We start from the raw sequence: 19540 nt of genomic DNA, 5'->3' as shown, positions 1-19540 counted from the left end.
GTGCTTTCTTTCTCAAGCTAATACCAGCAGGGAAAGCTTGCAGCCGTCCTTTTGAAATAGGAGGATTGTCTAAATTGCAGACACTGGAAAGTAAACGCCACCCCCTCCCCTCCCTGAGTTTGCAGTAACGTTCATTAAAAAAGAAAAACGAAAGCCAGCTAGCCAGCAGCTTCTCAGAGAAGAGGCAAATCCAGAGGGAAACAAATTCCAGAGGGAAACAAAGAGAAACAATACATCTTGGGAGGAAAGTTTCATAACTGGAAGCATTTGAACTTTAGCAGGGTGTAAACTGCACGGAGCTTTTATTCCAACCCCAGATCGATTCAGTCCCTGCCCTCTACACGGAATGCGATTTCCGTTTGGATTTGGGGCGATTTAAATTTTCCTTCTGCAGCAAGAAGGATTGATCCGGAGTGACCCTGCCTTTATTGTGGGATATCTCAGACTGCTGCTAATCCTGAATATATTCAGAAAATCACATTGTTTTGAATCTGGGCTCTCCTCCGTGGTAGAGGACCCGTGATTGGCTACAGGTGGCCATGTGACAAGCCTGCCTCAAAGGAGAAGCCCCTAATTTCTCAACTTCTGTCGGCCTTGGATATTTTTTTGTGCCTTCTTCGTCCCCCCCCCTCAAGAAAAGAAAGGATTCTTTTCCTCCCTCCTCTGACTTCTTGGATCCTCTCCCCCCTTCAAGAAAAGAAAGAAAGAGTCTCCATTTGCCCCCCCCCCTCTTCTGAGCCTCCCTAACCACGTGCAGAAGACTTTCCTGTTTCAATGGGGGGGGGGGGGAGGAAGACCTGAGTTCAAAGCGATCTGAATTCAACAGGATTGACAATGGAATAAAGAAAGTAAGTGCAGACTCTGCCCAGCAGTCTGAGATATCGCACAATAAAGGTGGGGTAACTCCGGATCAATCCTTCTTGCTGCAGAAGGATAATTAAAATCACCCAAAATCCAAACGGAAATCACATTCTGTGTAGAGGGCAGGGACTGAATCGATCTGGGGTTGGAATAAAAGCTCCATGCAGTTTACAGCCTGGAAACTGCAGATTTCTCCAAGGTTTGCTGAAGGGGTGTCCTGATAAGACAGTGCTCGCAAAGTGGACCGATATATCATACATGGCACCATACTTACACATTCCAGTTTTTCGATGCGGATTACTGTGTCATGCTGAACCCTTGCAAAACCTGATCACTTCTGCTACACAGCAACAACAGGCCGAGTAGCTGGAAAACCCAAGTTCAAATTCCTGCTTCAGCCATGGAAGCTCACAGAGTGAGCTTGGGCCAATCACATACTCTTTGCCTGCCCTGCCCTGCCCTGCAGGGTTGTTGTGGAGATAAAATGGAAGAGCTGTAATCTGCTTTGGGTCTCCACTGGGGAGCAATATGAGGCAGAAATGAATGAAATAACTAAAACGAGGAAACGAGTAGGCAGTTTTGTCCTCAAGGAAGATCACCGGTTCATAATAAAATCAACTCTGCCTCTCGCTTGGGATTCTCTAAGTCGAACCCCTTGTAACTTTTTCCTAAATGAAAAGCACCAGAAACGCAAAAAGGGAGGGAAATGGCTTATCTCTTCCCTGTAAGTCACTTTCCCCCACTGGGATGGTCTCTCTCCAAGGATGTTATGCGCCCAGCAGTGGGTGTGGTACAGAGACCTGTGGCTGGTATTTTCCATGAGGAGAGAAAAGAAACCTGTGGGCAGATTTTTGAGAAAGAAATTGGCGGTGGAGAAAGTGCCGTCAAGTCACATGGTGAACCTGTAGGATTTTCACAGGAAGAGACATTCAGATGTGCTTTGCCATGGCCTCCCTCCACATCACGCCCCATGTGTCCTCAGATACTCTGAAACACAATTTCCTCAACTGTTACATAGAGGTAGAGAAAGGGTGGTGGTGGGGGAGGTTTAATTGCCAGGAAGGGCTAGCTACAGATGCATAGATAACAGGGCAATGATAACTGAGAGTGGATTAAGGCAGTTGTCAATGGCTGTAAGTCAGCATGCAAATACAAGCAATAATGGAAAGATGTGAGAATGAAGACGCAGACAAAGCAATGGCAGCCAGGTGTGTTTCCTGGTGGCTGTATTCAGGTGACCCATGAGTGTGTCATGGGGGCATGGAGGAATGATCGAAATTACATCTGCCTATTACTAGCCTATTATTATTAAGAGCCTCTTGTGGCACAGGGTGGTAAGGCAGCCAACATGCTCTCTGAAGCTCTGACCATGAGGCTGGAAGTTCGATCCCAGCAGCTGGCTCAAGGTTGACTCAACCTTCCATCCTTCCGAGGTTGGTAAAATGAGTGCCCAGCTTGCTTGCTGGGGGGTAAACGGTAATGACTGGGGAAGGCACTGGCAAACCACCCCGTATTGAGTCTGCCATGAAAACACTAGAGGGCATCACCCTAAGGGTCAGACATGACCCGGTGCTTGCACAGGGGATACCTTTACCTTTATTACTAGCAGATCGGGGTTTTTTTATTTCCATAAGACTATGCCTCTATGAATATATGAATATATTAAACAGATAAAGAAAAGTTTTTTAAAAAATTTGGGCCGCCGCCGGACCTTTAAACAGCGGGAATATATACCGGAAGGTGATTGGTTGCCTAGAGTGATTGACAGGCCAAAGCGCTACCAGTTTAAAGTGCGTTGCTCTCTCTGACACCATTTCAGCCCGCAATTATGGAGGGCAAATAGCGCTAAAAATGGCCGGAAAATCGAGACGGCAAAAAGGTGTGGAAGGTCAGTGAAGTGCTATCAGTTATCATACTTTGTGATCCATCTGGCATAACGCTATTTTGACCAATGTGCGGAAATGCCCCGAGTCCAGTGACGGCCCCAGGGCCAACAAGGAACAAAAAGGAGGAATTGAATGTCTTCATATGTGTAGATGCACACTCCGTGGGTTACATTGCCCCTGGACTCCGACTTGGTTCTGCTGCTTCAGATCGACACAGCCACCCTCCTCAAGCAAAGAAATGAACCGGGAATCCCTTCATGGATCTGATTTCACTGCCAGCAGGTGATTCAGTGGATGGAACAGGCGCCTAGTTGCCACAGACTCCCACCCAAGCCGCAGTCCAAACAGGGTGTGACATCCCTTCGCAGGAGAATATGACTCTCCGTGACTCACGCCTTCATCCGCGCTGATTCAGCACCTTTCCACCTACACACTGGGAGGGTCGCAAGAGGTAGACCCGGCAGGCTGGAACATGAACGGTCAGGCACATGCAAGGACAGAGAGCCACGAAACACTTTTGCTAAATCCTGAGCAAGAGAGCTGAGCTGTGTGTGCGTGTGTGTGTGTGGGGGGGCAAATAGGGTTCCTCAGGTAATCACTCCAGGTTGAGACATTCCTGGAGTATGGGTTCAGCAAGACCTTGACGCAGTTTCTTCAGGTACAATCAGTCCTTATTCACCCCGACTCCAACTAGAACATCGGACATCCCATGAATTTATATACACTGGCCAGGCAAGAGTTCTGACTGGCCCTTAACAGAGCCATCTGATTGGTCCATAAGGATGTCCTGTTACAGCTTCCTCATTGGCTGGATTTGGGCCCTTCATTTACATACTGTAGATCTTAAGCATACTGCCTACAGACACAATGCTGCCCTCCAAAGCTGCCATTTCCCCCAGGGGAACCAATCGATGGAGATGAGTTGTAATTCTGCAAGCTGTCCAGACCTAAGGATGCCAGCCTCCAGGTGGGACCTGGGGAATCCTTGGGAATGACAGCTAACCTCCAGTCTACATAGATCAGTTCCCATGGAGAAAGGAGGCAGCTTGAGGCAGAGGTAGGTGTCTAGGCTTTGCCCCCTGGATATAGGGAGAAGGCTGGGGAGCCACTGGGGAGTTCTCACAGAGCCCCTGGAGAGCTCTCACAAAATCTCAGGGCTCCAGTGAGCCATGTTTGGGAATCTCTTCTTTGGAGGGTGGCTCTAGGGCACTGTACCCCACTGAGGTCCCTGTCCTACCCAGGACCCATCCCCAAATCTCCAGAAGTTTCCCAACCTGGAGCTGGAAGCTTTATCCCCCATCCCCTGCCGGTAGCTATGCGGGACCTAGTAGCCCTCTCCAGACCCCACCTGGAAGTCAGTGAACTTATTCTTGCAAATCTCAAGAAGGAGGGGGTGCTTAGCAAGCGATTGAGGCCTGCCCATCGAGGCCTTTCCCCCCTGTGATCCTTGGCAGCTGCCGTAATTCAGGAAGCAGACTCCTGGCAGTTTCACTGCTGCCCCTCCCCAGACATTCCTGTTTCCGACAGCCACACAACTCAGTTATGGGAACGCCGCAATCAAAGGGAGACATTTGCATCCCGGTTGCCTAAGGAGCAGAGGTAATTAAAACAACAACACTGACAGATAAATTCCCTGCAAACCGCAGAGAAAAGCAGGTGTGTGCACACATGGTTGTGCTTGTGTGTATGTGTGTGTGTGTGTGTGTGGGGGGGTGTGTGGGGGTGTTATCAGGACAGGTGGAAGCGACAGGTGCCTTGGATTGTTTGTAAGTGTGCTGGAGGACTCAGTCGTGTGTACCCTTACCTGGGAGTAAGCCTCATTCAACGTACATAAAATTATTCCACCTGTGGAGCCAAGTCAGTTTCTATAGATTGGATTATGAGCTGGCCGGGTTGGGCGGTGGGGCTGCTTATTTTTGGGTACCATTTGCATTCTCTGGGATAGAATCATAGAATCATAGAATCATAGAGTTGGAAGGGACCTCATGGGCCATCTTGTCCAACCCCCTGCACAATGCAGGACATTCACAACCCTATCTTGAGATGTCTTGAGATACAGGAAGATCTCCACTGTGATGTGTGTTTTTGTAGTGTGGATTCCTTTCAGGGGAATTTGTGCATGCGTCTCAGTCTCGGGGCAAATCAAAAGGTGTGTTCAGTTTTATTTGGAAATAAAACAGGGAGTGATGAATCTCTGCCTACCATAGAATCATAGGATCATAGAATCATAGAGTTGGAAGGGGCCATACAGGCCATCTAGTCCAACCCCCTGCTCAACACAGGATCAGCCCAAAGCATCCTAAAGCATCCAAGAAAAGTGTGTATCCAACCTTTGCTTGAAGACTGCCATGAAGAGAGCAAAGGGGTTGCTGGGGGGCGGGGAGGGGGGGCTCCTCTAGGTGAGGCCTGGAGATCTCCTGGAATTTCTGCTGCTCTCATTCCCCTGGCTGCTTTGGAGGGTTCAAGCCGTTGTTGAACAGGAAGAGCTAACTCAGGTTAAACAAGCTACGGTCACCAGACCCAAGGTACAAACATCCTGACCGCCTCACTGTGCCTCTCTCCCTTCACCCCAGATTCGGTGCAACGTTCAGGCTGGATTTCCACCTAAGGGTCTAAATTAAACTAGGCGTGCTACAAATTTCCCAGCAGACATGTTGGACAGTTAACTCGTTTGACTGCATCAATTAGACTCGGATTGCTGGATATGTGCGTTGATCTGTTTGGTTTGTAACTGAACGACCAAATCTTGCGCTGTTTTTGCAAAACCACTGCCCCTCCTAAAAATTGCAGAGGAGCAGAAGACCCAAGAATACCCCCTCCAGTCACTTAAGAAATGAGACACGAGCTACTGTGAGACAGGTGCTCTTGTGAACTTATGTCAGTATTTCTTGACGGCCCTGGAAGGTTTTCCCAAATGGGTAGGAGTTAATTCATTTTTAATGTTTTTTAAAAGCATTGTTAAGGTCATGTCGATCTGTTCCCCCACCCCCCAAATGGCCAATGATGGGCTTGGAGGGGGTGGGAAGGGGAGGGGCTATTTTTCTCAACCATATTGATCATGATTGGGGGTTTCTCGAAACCTGAAGAATGTTTCGATGGGTGGTACAATGGTAAATAAGTTGAGAAAGGCTGGCTTATGTCCTGGTATTTCGCTAATGCTACCGAAGAACGCAATGAAACAGGCTTTGTTTGTACTACAATCCTGATCAGTGTGCATTATTGAGAATTTTTTCCTTTGGCTTTTGAAGGATTGGAAATTAAAGAGTTTAAATATTGAACAATAGGATGTTTTTTTTTTAAAAAAAGAAAGACTGGAAAAAAATATGTAGTGGATTTAACTACATCTGTTATCCATTGTTTGTCAAGCTTTGCAGGAGCACCGCAAAGGGGGAAGCTGAATTCCCCTGAGTCATATGAGAACAAACATGCACAAAATGCTAACTGTGCTGTACATTTGTACGTTTTTTTAACTGTTGCAATCTGCCCTAAGCCTCCAGGGAAAGGCAGAACAAAAGCAGAAGAATAAATCCGTGCGGTTAGAACGGAACGTGGTGAAGCAAACCACCAAACAGCTACGAGCAGTCTGTCAAAAATAAATTAAATAAATAAATACGCAATCTGTTTGCAGGTGGCTCACAAGTCGTGAACGAACTGGGAGATGTTCAGGCATCCATAGTCTAACTCTCCGCGATCTAGTTTGCTCGTTTTCGTTATCTCGCACCTCATCCATGGATCTTGGGCACATGGCTCTTCCCCCATTATCCATGATGCTGAAATGGAGCCTCCAATTTCAGAGGCAGTGTACCTCTGTGAGCTCCCTAGAGGCATTTGGCAAGACTCTGTAAGAAACCAATGGATCTTTCAACCTGCTTCAACCAGACTTTTTTTATGTTCTTGGGTGACTTCTATCCATTTGCCTTACTGCTCATAGAATCGTCGAGTTAGAAAGGATCTCTGGGGTCATCAAGTCCAGCCCTCTGCAAAATGCAGGGGATTCTCAACTACCTGCCCATGTAGGAAATTCACAACCACCTGCTCATTGAGAGCCAGTGTGTTATGATGGTTCAGAGTGGTACCCTCTTATCTGGAAAAGTGGCTTCTCCTCCTGCAGCCAGCTGGGTGACTTTGGGCCAGTCTTCAAGAAAGGGAAAAAGGAGGATCCGGGTAATTATCGACCCGTCAGCTTGACATCTGTAGCTGGTAAAATTTTGGAATAAATAATCAAACACTTGGTCCTTGAGCAGCTGGAACTGAGAACTGAGATTCAGCCTGGGTTTCGCAAGAACAAGTCATGTCAGACCAACCTTATTTCTTTTTTTGAGAAAGTGACTACCTTGCTGGATCAGGGGAATGCCATGGACATAGTTTATCTGGATTTCAGTAAGGCTTTTGATAAGGTTCCACATGATATTCTTGTTGACAAGTTGGTAAAATGTGGTATGGATCCTAATTCTGTCAGGTGGATCAATAACTGGTTGACAGATTGTACCCAGAGGGTACTTGTTAATGCTTCAGCATCTTCTTGGAAACAAGTGACAAGTGGAGTACCCCAAGGATCTGCCCTGGGGCCTGTGTTGTTCAACATATTTATAAATGATTTGGATGAGGGATTAGAGGGGATACTTATTACATTTGCAGATGATACTAAACTGGGAGGGGTAGCAAACACAACCGAAGACAGAATCAGAGTACAGGATGATCTTGATAGGCTCTAGAAGTGGGCTAAACTGAATAAAATGTTCAATAGGGACAAATGTAATGTTCTGCATTTAGGTAGGAAAAACCAAATACACCAATATAAGATGGGAGAGACTTGTCTTGGCAGTAGCATGTGCAAAAAGGATCTAGGAGTCTTAGTAGATCATACATTGAATATGAGTCAGCAGTGTGACTCAGTGGCTAAAAAGGCAAATGGGATTTGGGGCTGTATCAAATGGAGTATCGTGTCTAGATCACAGGAAGTGATGGTACCACTTTACTCTGCTCTGGTTCGGCATCACTTGGAGTACTGTGTTCAGTTTTGGGCACCCCAGTTGAAGAGGGATGTTGACAAACTAGAATGTGTCCAGAGGAGGGCAACAAAGATGGTGAGGGGGTTGGAGACCAACATATATGAAGAAAAGTTGGGGGAGCTTGGTGTGTTTAGCCTGGAGAGGAAACAACTGAGAGAGGATCTGATAACCATCTTCAAGTATTTAAAAGGGTGCCATATAGAGGATGGAGCAGAATTGTTCTCTCTTGCCCCAGAGGGACAGACTAAAATGAATGGGATGAAATTAATTCAAAAGAAATTCCATCTAAACATCTGGAAGACGTTCCTGACAGTTAGAGCGGTTTCTCGGTGGAACAGGCTTCCTTGGGAGGTGGTGGGTTCTCCATCTTTGGAAAATTTTAAACAGAGGCTAGATAGCCATCTGACAGAGAGGCTGACTCTGTGGAGGCTCAAGGGGGTGGCAGGTTACAGTAGATGAGCAATTGGGATGTGAGTGTCTTGCATAGTGCAGGGGGTTGGACTAGATGACCCATGAGGCCCCTTCCAACTCTATTATTCTATAATTCTATGATTCTAAGAGAAACAAATTTTGTATAGAAAGGGAGAGAAGAGAAAGTCCTACTGACTAACTGCTGACTATAGCCAATCTTCTGTTCTAGAGGCAAGCAGGGAGGAAGTGTGCTCAAAGGAGCAGGAAGTCTCCAGATAGCCAATTGTGACATCTCCTCTGGTGCCCCTTGTAGGATATTCTGCAGACTGCAGATCTCGCATATTCAAACAAATCAGACCCTCGGTCCATCATGAAGCTGCCTTTTCGTGAATTAAGTTAAGAGCGGCGGATTCTAATCTGGAAATCTGGGCTTGATTCCCCCTCCTGCACATGAAGCCTGCTGGGTGACTTTGGGCAAGTTACAGTTCTCTCAGAGCTCTCTCAGCATTTCCTGCCTCACAGGATATCTGTTGTAGGGAGAGGAAGGGAAGGTGATCATAAGCCTCTTTGAGGCGCCTTCAGGTAGTGAAAAGTGAGGTATAAAAGCCAACTCTTCTTCTTCTTCTTCTTCTTCTTCTTCTTCTTCTTCTTCTTCTTCTTCTTCTTCTTCTTCTTCTTCCCAGCCTGGCAACAGCATTCCAAGGGTCTCTCAGACAGAAATCATTCACATCACCTTGTCCTTTTAACTGGCGGTACTGTGGATTGAAGCTGAGACTTCTGTCATTCCACGACCCCTGAAATCAGACCCCTGATGAACCCACCCGGCATTCTATTCTATCCATTATAAAACTGTGGATTGCAGTGGCCAGATGATGAATCCTATCACCGCACAGGGAGATTTGTATTCCAGCATGGCAAAATAAGACCCACAGTCTCTGCACTTCCAGTACATGTAAAATTTCCAGCTCTGGGTTGGGAAATACCTGGAGACTTTGGGGGTGGAGCCGGGAGTGGGCAGGATTTGGGGCGGGGGGGGAGACCTCAGTGGAGTATAATGCTATCAAGTCCACCCTTCAAAGCAGCCATTTTCTCCAGGGGAACTGGTCTCCAGTTCATCCCCAGGTCCCACCTGGAGTCTGCATCCCTAAACATGCCAGGATTCACGCACTTTTTTTTGGAAAGGGGCCTTGGTTGGCTTTCACTCAGACACGGAGGAGGTTGCTGGAGTTCTGGGAAGAGGCCCGAATTCTGAGTGAAGGAAGGAAGAAGCCTCTGCTTGTTTTCATGTTTGGGCTTGTGAGTGGCACCAACTTCTGGGCGCCACCAAAGCAGTGGAACCGGTTGTCTAGACGGTCTTGAGCCTCTTCCACATGCAGCCAGATGGGTGACCTTGGGCCAGTCTCAGGAATGCCCTCACTGAGCAGTTCTCAAATGGCTCTCTCAACCCTAGCTACCTCACACAGTGTCTGTTGTGGGGAGAGGAAAGGAAAGGAGCTTGTAAGCCATTTGGGGACTCCTCCGGGTAGTGACAAGTAGGGCATGAAACACTGGCTCTTCTTCTGCTTCTCAACTTGCTGTAAGACAGAGAACCAAAGTCTGTCGGAGATCTGCATTCCTCCCTGGGATGAGTCGAGGCCTAGGGTTACCAACCTCCAGGGGTGGTCTGGAGATGTCCTGGAATGACAACTGATTTCTGGACATCAGATTCCCTGGTCAAAAGAGACAAAATGGCTGATTTGGACTCTATAGTATTATACCCTGAAGAACCTCCCCCCCCCTCCCAGATTCTACCCTAAAATCTCCAGGAGTATCCCAAACTAGAGTTGACAACCCTACAAATGGCCAATGTTTTAGGCAACATCGAGAACCCAGCAGAAGCTCCCAGCAGCAATGCAGTGAGAACAGTGAAAGACAGACTCAGGGCTGCGTGGGGATCCGGGGTGTCTGTGCAGTGGGCAAGGAAGACTGCCCAGAAGGACCGGAGGGAGGGGGGCTAGTTGGCCCCCATGCTAGTTCCTACTAATTACTCTCTATTGAGAAACATCAACCTGCAGCAGCTGCCTGGAACAACTGGAGATGCTGTTGTTAAGGTAAGCAGGCAGGGAGGGGACTTAACTCAATTGACGGAGCAATAGTTGGAGCCTGGACAGATCCGCTTTTATCTAGGCACCCTCCCCACTATGCCTGCCAGCTTCTTGAAGTTCTGCCATCAGCAAAGAACTATGCTTAGAACTTCCAGCGCACAGGAGCCAGCAGCTACACTCCTGGCTGATACCTTTCCTCAGTCCTTCCATGGATATTTATATATTTACCACTCAAGTTAAGCTAACCACTCAAGTTACTACCACCGCATTTCTGCATTCTCACAGAGTTTTCCTTTGTCTTGTTTGTATGACCTACCCCTGTGACCTCTGCTTATTTTTGACTCTGTACTCTGCAGACCAGCTGCTGGAATTCCTGGAAGAAGGATCTGGCTTTCCACCCAGCCATGGGGTGGAAACAGTTCTGGTCATGTTGATGGATGATTTCTGCAGATTTCTGCACCAGCTTCATTGGCTCCCAATGGAATTCTGAATCAGATTCAAGATGTTGGTCTTGATCTTTAAGCCCATGCACAGATCTTTAAGCCCTGGCCCAGTATATCTAAGGGAATGCCTTTCCAAATATGCCCCCCTGAAGAGAGCTACACTCAGCGAACACCAACCACCTAATGGTCCCTGGTCCTAAGGAGGTCTGCTTGGCCTTTTCAGTTCTAGCACCCACTGGGTGGAATGAGATCCCTGAGGAGCTTGCTGAGTTCCACAGAGTCTGCAAGACGGAGCTCTTCTGCCAGGCATTTGATTGAGGCCAGAGCAGCAGGTAATATCTAACTGCCCCCCTCCTCTCCTTTCTTCCCTCCCCCTCCTAAAATATATACTTACGAGCTTTGAAAGGGCCTCAGCCAGGCAGCTTAAGGTGGCCTTGGGTGGCAGCTCGCAGTCAGATCAAGTGGGACGGGTAGGAGCTGGGCAGCTCGTTAGCAGGGCCAGAACAGAGCTCCTTAGCAGTCCTTAACGAGCAACCAGCAGGCCAGGAGGCCCTCGTCAGCAGGCCTAGCCTAGCAGGCCAAGAGGCCCTTGTTAGGAGGCCCTCCACCACAATCCTTTGTCCAGGGCCTCTCCCCTTATCTACTGCTGGCTGCAGGCACTGAGGCATCTGAGAGCAGAGGCTAGAGTCCAGGGACAGAGGGCGGGAGCTGCAGGGACAGGGCCAATCAGGGCAAAGCTGGCTGCACCCTGATTGGCCCTATTCCAACTTGGACAGCCAGACACGTCCCACTCCCTAGGCTTTTTCATAAATATATAAAGGCTGATTATGTTTGGTTGCTGGCTGCTGGGGATCTACCAGGAACTCAACCGGGAACTGTTGTTTTAACTGTTGATTTTATTGTTAATTGTTAAAAATTTTATTTTACTTAATGCTGGCCATGTTGTTCAATGGCCTGAGACATCAATTGCTCAGAAGGGCAGTATAAAATCAAACAAAATAAATAAACATCAGAGTTGCAGGCACAAGGCTGCGAACTTGAGCTTGGGAAAATTCAGACAAGGCCTTGCGAGGGAGGAGTTTGGGGAAGGAAGTTCGCTCTCTGAAATGACTATTTCCTTACTGAACTGATCTCTCTTTCCTGCAGATCTGTTGTTATTCTGGCAGGACTCCAGGTTCCACTTGGGAGTTTGTTTGTTTGTTGGTTAATTAATTTATTTATGAGTTCCCTTCATGTGTATGTGCCAACAGATCATGATGATATGGCCAGAGATTCTCCTACATGTCTGATGACCCATCAGCGTTTAGGGTTGCTGTCTCTGGGTCAGGAAGTTCTTGGAGATTTTAGGAGTGTACCATGGGAAGAGCAGGGTTTGGGGCGGAGCCTCAGAAGATTCTGCTAACAGAGAATCCACCCTCCAAAGCAGCCATTTTCTTTCGATCATCCGAAAATCAACTGCAGTCTGAGAAGATCACTGGGCAATATTAATTTGCTGATGGGGTTCCATTCCAAAAAAATCTCAGATTCTCAGGCTTATGTTCCAGTTTTTTTAAAGTGCTCACATAAGGGTGCCTCCGTAGTGTGGTGTTTAATGTGGGAGATGGGTTCCATTATTCTCATCTTTAATGATCTCATGGAGATGCCAACATAAAGTAATTCTCACGGATAAATAATGCAATATATCACATTTTTTGAAAGACACTTGGAAGTTGGCAGCTCTTTGACTTCAAGGTCTTGGAGTAAAATATGTCACACCTTTGAGAAAGAGTTGAAGAAATCCCACTTAGCAAATCCCTTTGGTTTGGAGTGTGAAGAAAAGCAACATTTGATGAGGTGACGATGTTCTCCATTGTGGTTAAAGGCCCATCATTATGCATGCCAACCTCCAGGCGGTGGGTGGAGGTCCCCCTCTTACAACTCATCTCCAGGCAACCAAAATCAGTTCTTCTGGAGAAAAGTGCCCCTTTGAAACGTGGCCTCTATAGCATTATACCCCATTGAAAGCCCTCCGCTCCCCGAACCCCTGTCTTGTCAAGCTCCACTCCCCAATTCTCCAGGTATTTCCCAACCCAGAGCTGGAAATCTTACCCAACATCACTACTCGGGTTAGGTTACGATCAGGCGAAAATTGTAGTGAAACAAAGGATTGAGGACACAGAGACCGTTTACGCACTGGAGGTTTCATGCCGGGCTGCAGCCTGGAGTTTTAGTTGTGGCAGGTTGCTCCACCTCTTCCTGTATCCACAAGGGGGGGCATGTGGCCTGTTGCACCTCATCTGCCCCTAATTTGTGCTCCTGCACAGGAGCTGGGGCAGTGAAGTTCCCAGTGCATAAACGGTCAGAGTGTCAAACTGACCTTTCTTGCTCACCTAGGTATGGTGCACCACAGTGTTCCAGATATATTCAAGCCACAGCGGACTCTCTCTCCTATTTGGAAACAAAATACTATAGGAGAGCATTCACACTAGCTAGATGCTCTGCGTTACCTTCTGCCATGCTGGTGGGCCGCTTCAAGAAAACCCCATTAGCTGAAAGACTCTGCCCCTGTAATTCCGGGGAGATAGAGTCAATCGAACATGTCCTCTTAAGGTGCCCCACCTTCAACTCTGTAAGAAATAAATTCCTCCTCCCATTACTCAGGGATTCCTCCATCAGCTCAAACAAAGAAAAAGTAAAATTCCTCCTGTGGAATAGTAGGGGGCATATTATTAAGCAGGTTGCCAAATTTTGTGCGCATGTGCTTAGCACACGGGAAAGACAACTTAAGCTTAAGTGAAGATTTTCAGAGGAATTTTTTATAATGTACCCATCAATTATACAATTTTATATATTTTAAATTTTGTACTGGCTCCCTGATTATGCAATTTTCTACTCCGAAATGTTTTTTCTTGCTATCTGTTTTATCAGTGCTGTATTAAAATAAATTTGAATTTACCCAACATCCTCTGTACCAATGTTCTAGAACATTCCACACATGCCTTTGGGAAGGGATAAAAATTGCTGGAATAACCTCATCTATGTGGCCATTAAAAGCACAGGAGCTTGGCTTCACCTCTGTACACTGTTTCTATCCAAGACTAACCCAAGGGATTTTTTAAAAAAATTCAGGAAGCTGCTGCCTAACTGGTGCTGCATTCTAGAAGCCCGGCACTAAGACCTGCTACAAACTGAGTCACCTCCATGCCTGGAAGCCAATTTCAGAAGGGAGGCAGGAAATAAACAGAAGGCTGGTGGCACAGACGTTACCAGACAGGTAGGCTCAAAGACAGGGTGGTGCAGCTATTAAAGTGTCAGGCCAGGATTTATTTATTGTTTATTTCGAAATAGCATTTGCTCCTCTCTACGAACCTGTCGGAAGCGGCTCACAAAGTTAAATATAATTTAAACATATTAAAAGATATTAACTGGAAGCCAGTTGAGAGCCAGGTTGGAATCCGCACTGTGCCCCCGGAAGCCCACTGAGGAGATGTTGGGCTTTTGTTTTCTCGGGCCAGCCTACCTAGCAGGGCTGTAATTGTAAGAATAAAATAGAGGACGGAATGGTGTTGTATGCTACTGTGCATTCCCATCGGACAGAAAACTGAGGTATATATAATTCATTTCCTTATCTTTTCAGAGAAGCTAACTAGATGAGGAAGAGCCATAATCTGGGAGTGGAGGAGAACAGAACTTCTGGACAATAATAGAACTGAAGTCAAATCCCCTTTCAGATGGACTATATGTGTTTATTCTCCCCTCCTTGAGAGCCAGCTTGTTGTCATGGTGAAGAGCAGCAGTCTCTAATATGGAAAACCAGATTTGATTCCCCACTCCTCTACATGCAACCGGCTGGGTGACCTTGGGCCACAGCCTCACCTCCCTCACAGGGTGTCTGTTGTGGAGAGAGGAAGGGACGGTAATTGTAAGCCTCTTAGGGGCTCCTTTAGGTAGTAAAAAGCAGGGCACAAATAAAAAGCTGGCTATCGTCTTCCAGAGAATCTGTTCCCCCCATCATAGGAAATCATTGTCTCCTGCTCCAATATTTTTGTAACTTGGGGGTTCTTTTGAGGTGAGGTTTCTGCAGCTATGCAGAACGTTTGGTGCCTCTGCCTCAAACTGTCCCCCAGAGCCTGGAAAAGACATAAAGGGGAAATCTCCACAGACTAGAATGGTCCCATTGGTTTCAGTGGTGCCGAATTGATTCGCCTGCATCCGAATAGATACAGCCTAATCAAGACTACACTTTTTGTGATTTGGATGAATCGATTTGGTCCAAATTGAAAATGGTCCGAATCTTCTTCTCCTTGTACACAGCGAAGTTTAGTGGAATCCCAGACAGAAATTTAACAGATGCAGCTTCCCCAAGCACTCCAGCACGCAATTTTGAAGAGTATCACCTACTGAATCTCAGCCTGAATCTCATTTTAAAGATCCAGAGATCAAAGTCTTAAAAGTATTTTATTTCACCATCAAGAATTGAGCAAAGATTTAAGATCCTTCATTAGTGAGCTTACATTGATACATTTGAAAGATGTTATATTCTTCCCCATTCCCCCACAGTAAATCTGTTCTTTGCCCCCACCCCCACCCCTGAATCTTTAAGCAGCCAGATCTCAGACGATAGTCAGAACTGTTTTTATCTTTCTTAATGTGCTTCTTAGGAATGTGGAATGTACTCTAACTAGAGAGTAAGGTGAATTAGTGAAGACAATTAGTAACCCGCCATGAGCCATTCTTGGGAGTGCTGGGAAATTAATAATAATAATAATAATAATAATAATAATAATAATAATAATAATAATAATAATAATAATAATAATAATAATAATAATAATAATAATAATAATAATAATAATAATAATAATAATAATATGATTGAACCTTCCCCACACCCCAAATACCAGGCCGTGGGAGTATCAAAATGGCATCTGAGAGAGCCTTCCCACCCTGGGCCTCTTGTTCCAACTCTGAAAGAAGAAGAAATAAAAAGGTCTAATTTTGTTTTGATTTCTACCCTTATTTGGGCAGGTTGACCCGCCCCCATTCCAAGTAGCCAATGATGAATCTGGAGAGGATAGGAAGGAGAGGGGCCTTGGCCATTTAAACCTGTGCTCTCTAGGGCTCCTCCCACTTACGATGAGGGCATGACAGGGAGGTGTGGCCAGCTGACATCACTCCCTTGTACCTTGGAGACTGAAAAATATTTCAGCGGTACCTCCATGATCAATGGATTAGAAAGGGTATAAAAGAAGAACTTTGAATGTTGTTCAGTGTGCCAGCTAGGTAGGGAGATCTGAGCACTCAATTGAGGTGACATCAAGAATGATTGTTCCAAACAAAATTGTATGCTCTGTCAGCAAAAGCCTTGAGTGAATCTTCACTCTCCCAGCTATTGGGGGAAGGGATGGGGTTTGGGTGTCCTGGTATTTGGCAAACTCTCCTAACACAATACCTAATCCAAACCAAGCTTAGCAAATGGCCAGCATGGGAAATCAACTCCACCGCGAGTGAAATGGTCCTCTGGGAGTAACCACTGCAAGTGGAAATCTTAACCGGATGGGCCTGTTCTCATCTAATCAAAGAATCACCGTTCCGGTTCTGTTTTAGAGATGGAGGAATGCGAAGATGCAGCTTGGCAAAATCAGCCTCCCAAATCTGAGTAAACAACAGCACAGCATTCCAGTAGAACAACTCCAGCTTCATCACATTTCCTGAGGAAGACTTTTGTGTCTAGTCTTGCATCTAGTCTTGCATCTAGTCTTGCATCTAGTCTGGGGGGGGGGGAGCTGGTCCATCACCCACTTAGTTTCCCTTTGGGGTTGCCATCTCTGGAAAATGTGGGGGCTGAGCCTGAAGACAGTAGGGTTGGGGGAAGGGAAGAACTTCAACGGGGTATAATGTCATAGAATCCATCTCTCCAGGATACATGATCTCTGTCACCTGATTGCAGTGTCCCGTAGAGTTGCCAGCTCTGGGTTAAGAAATACCTGGGAGATGTTGGAGGTAGACTCAGAAGTGGGCAGGATTGAGGACAGGGAGGGGTCTCAGTGTAGTGTAATGCTATAGAGTCCACCTTGTCCCCTGGTCTCACCTGGAGACTTGCATCCCTAGCCAGCACCTGGAAGTTAAGCATGAAGACCGTGAGAGGCAAATGTATTACAAAAGTTCCAAGTTTATATTGTTGTAGTAAGAGCTTCAGTGAAGGCTGACTTCTAATCTGGTGAGCTGGGTTTGATTTCCTGCTCCCCACATGCATCCAGCTGGGTGACTTTGGGCTTGCCACAGCACTGATGGAACTGTTCTGACCGAGCAGTAATATCAGGGCTCTCTCAGCCTCACCTCCCTCACAGGGTGTCTGTTGTGGGGAGAGGAAAGGGAAGCCAATGTAAGCCACTGTGATACTCCTTTGGGTAGAGAAAAGTGGCATATAAGAACCAATTTTCTTTTTCTTCAGTAATATCAGGTCTATCTCAGCCTCAGCTACCTCACAAGGTGTCTGTTTTGAGGCGAGGAAGGGAAGGTGATTGTAAGCCACTTTGAGACTCCTTCTGGTAGAGACAGGCAATAAATAAGAATCAACTCCTCCTCCTCCTCCTCCTCCTCTCCTCCTCCTCCTCCTCCTCTTATAAAGAACTCACTTTCCACTAGCTTACCTAGAATTGAACAACTTCCCATAGCACTGCTTACAAATTATAAATCTTCCTCAGAATTCCAGTGCTATCTCACCTCAGAGCTGTTAACAAGCACATACTCCCTTCAAAGCACATACTCCCTAACAAGCACATACTCTACCTTCGGGTAGAGAAAAGTGACATATAAGAACCAACTCTTCTTCAAAGTCTCTCCACCATCAGTTTCTTCCCTCCCTGGGTCACAGGACATTAAAGACCTTTCTTCCTAGGTAGAGGTGAGGTAGCCAATTCCTGGTTGGGAAATTCCAGGAGATTTGGGGGATAGAGTCTGTGGAGGGTGGGGCTTGAAGGGACCTCAGTGAGGTGTAATACCATAAAGTCCACCCTCCAAAGCAGGGGTAGTCAAACTGCGGCCCTCCAGATGTCCATGGACTACAATTCCCAGGAGCCCCCCGCCAGCATTCGCTGGCAGGGGCTCCTGGGAATTGTAGTCCATGGACATCTGGAGGGCCGCAGTTTGACTACCCCTGCTCCAAAGCGTCCATTCTCATCTGGAGACTGTCTGGAATTCTGTTTCAGAGGGTAGCCCTGTTGGTCTACGATAAAACAGATTCAAGTCCAGTCACACCTTAGGGTTGAAGCTTTCCAAAATCAAAGCTTGCTTCTTCAGACGCAAGTAGAAACAGAGACCTCCGAGTCTGTTCATACCAGTCAGAAGGTGGGAGGGGGTGTTCTAAAGGATGCAGATAAAGGATGCAAAGATACCATGCATATTGTAATCATCTTGATTAAACCAGGGAGGAAATGCTGGTGGGGGCAGAAAATTAGCACCTATGGTGAGATAAGAATGCCATCTCCCTGTTCAGCTCTGGGAGGTGGGGGAGGGATCCGTAGTTCTGAACTTGTGAATTCACAACATCCTTCTCACCTTGTGACTCAATTATGCACTGGGACTTTGACGTTCATTTGTTTTTTTAAAAATCTGCATCTCATGTCACATTCAAGTAGGGCGTGTTTGTTTTTGTTTGTTTGTTTCCATCTGCACCTGTATCCCAGTAATCAGGGTTCACCATAGAGTGAGCCCAATTTCCTTCTGGGATATCCAAGAGGGGAATTTCTCTGGTTCATTGGAGAAATGGGCTCCACTTGCACAGTCTTGCCTCAGCAGATGCAGTTACCTCTTCCTCCTCCCAGGCTGTGCCTCCACTACAGACGATCTCTGCTTATTGGTCAGTTTCAGGCAGGAATTGCCTTTTGAAATCATCTTAAAGCTGCTTTCACTTCCAGATTTCCATCTTGGTGCCTTCTTTTTGTCTCAGCTCCTATGCATCAAAAGGAATTTCCCCTTTGCTTTAAGTTTTGGTGTAGTGCAGCCTTTCACAACTTTTTCACCCTTGAGAAACCCCAGAAACATTCTTCAGGCTTCGAGAAACCCCAGAAGTGGCATGATGGTGCAGAATATGGTTGGGAAGCACTGCTACGTACATGCCTACCTGGGGCCCTTCCCCTTCCCACCCCCTCCCAGCCCACCGTGGGCCTTTTTGGGAGGGGTGGGTATACATGACCTCATATGGTCATATAACCTGATGAACGTTTAACCCATTTTAAAAATATATTTAAAGCATTAATTAACTCCCATCCATTTGGGAAACCTTTCCATGGCCATCATCTTCACTGACATTCCAGGTGCTTGGGGGTAGAAATCAACATGAGAAATGCCTCCAGAGCTCACTCAGAAAAAAAGCAATAAAGAAACAATTTAACAAAGGAAACTTTCCACTATTTAAATGGCATCATTTTTCTTTTTCATGTCCTCATTAAAAAATAAACCATGGTGGAAAGTGGTGAGACAGAGATCTTTTGGGTTTGTCTGCAGGCAATTGTGTTTCTGTGTGTGTCTGTGCATTTTGCTTCAAGCAATGCACAGGGACTTGTAAACCAGGATTCTCATCAAATACCAGAGATTTGCCATTTCTTCTTAACTTGGTATCTTTCTGTACAACCCAGGGAGAAAGGGCAGGGGGAAAGATGGAGAGAGAGTGAAGAGATGGGAGAGCAATGAATGTGCATGGCCACCTACTGACTGACCAATGAGTGTTGATTGACATGAGAAAACATCACCCCCCCCCCCCCGAAATGCTTGCTTTTTTGTGCAGAAAGCATGCCCTTGGTAATCGCACCTGAGAACTGGAATATGTCAACATTGCAGATCCAGGCAGGATCTGTGTTAGA

At 46.5% G+C, this 19540-nt stretch overlaps 1 long non-coding RNA gene across 1 annotated transcript; it reads left to right on the top strand.

Moving 5' to 3' along the window:
- The first annotated feature begins 4271 nt into the window (after nt 1-4271).
- LOC143838952 (uncharacterized) lies at nt 4272-15568 on the top strand. Its single transcript, XR_013231491.1, has 3 exons — nt 4272-4346; nt 13806-13950; nt 14314-15568. It is a non-coding gene; the product is annotated as an uncharacterized LOC143838952 (long non-coding RNA).
- Nucleotides 15569-19540: the final 3972 nt, after the last annotated feature.

The sequence above is a fragment of the Paroedura picta genome, chromosome 5 (genome assembly GCF_049243985.1).
Source record: "Paroedura picta isolate Pp20150507F chromosome 5, Ppicta_v3.0, whole genome shotgun sequence".
Lineage (NCBI taxonomy): Eukaryota > Metazoa > Chordata > Lepidosauria > Squamata > Gekkonidae > Paroedura > Paroedura picta.
This window is presented reverse-complemented; position numbering and strand designations above follow the sequence as displayed.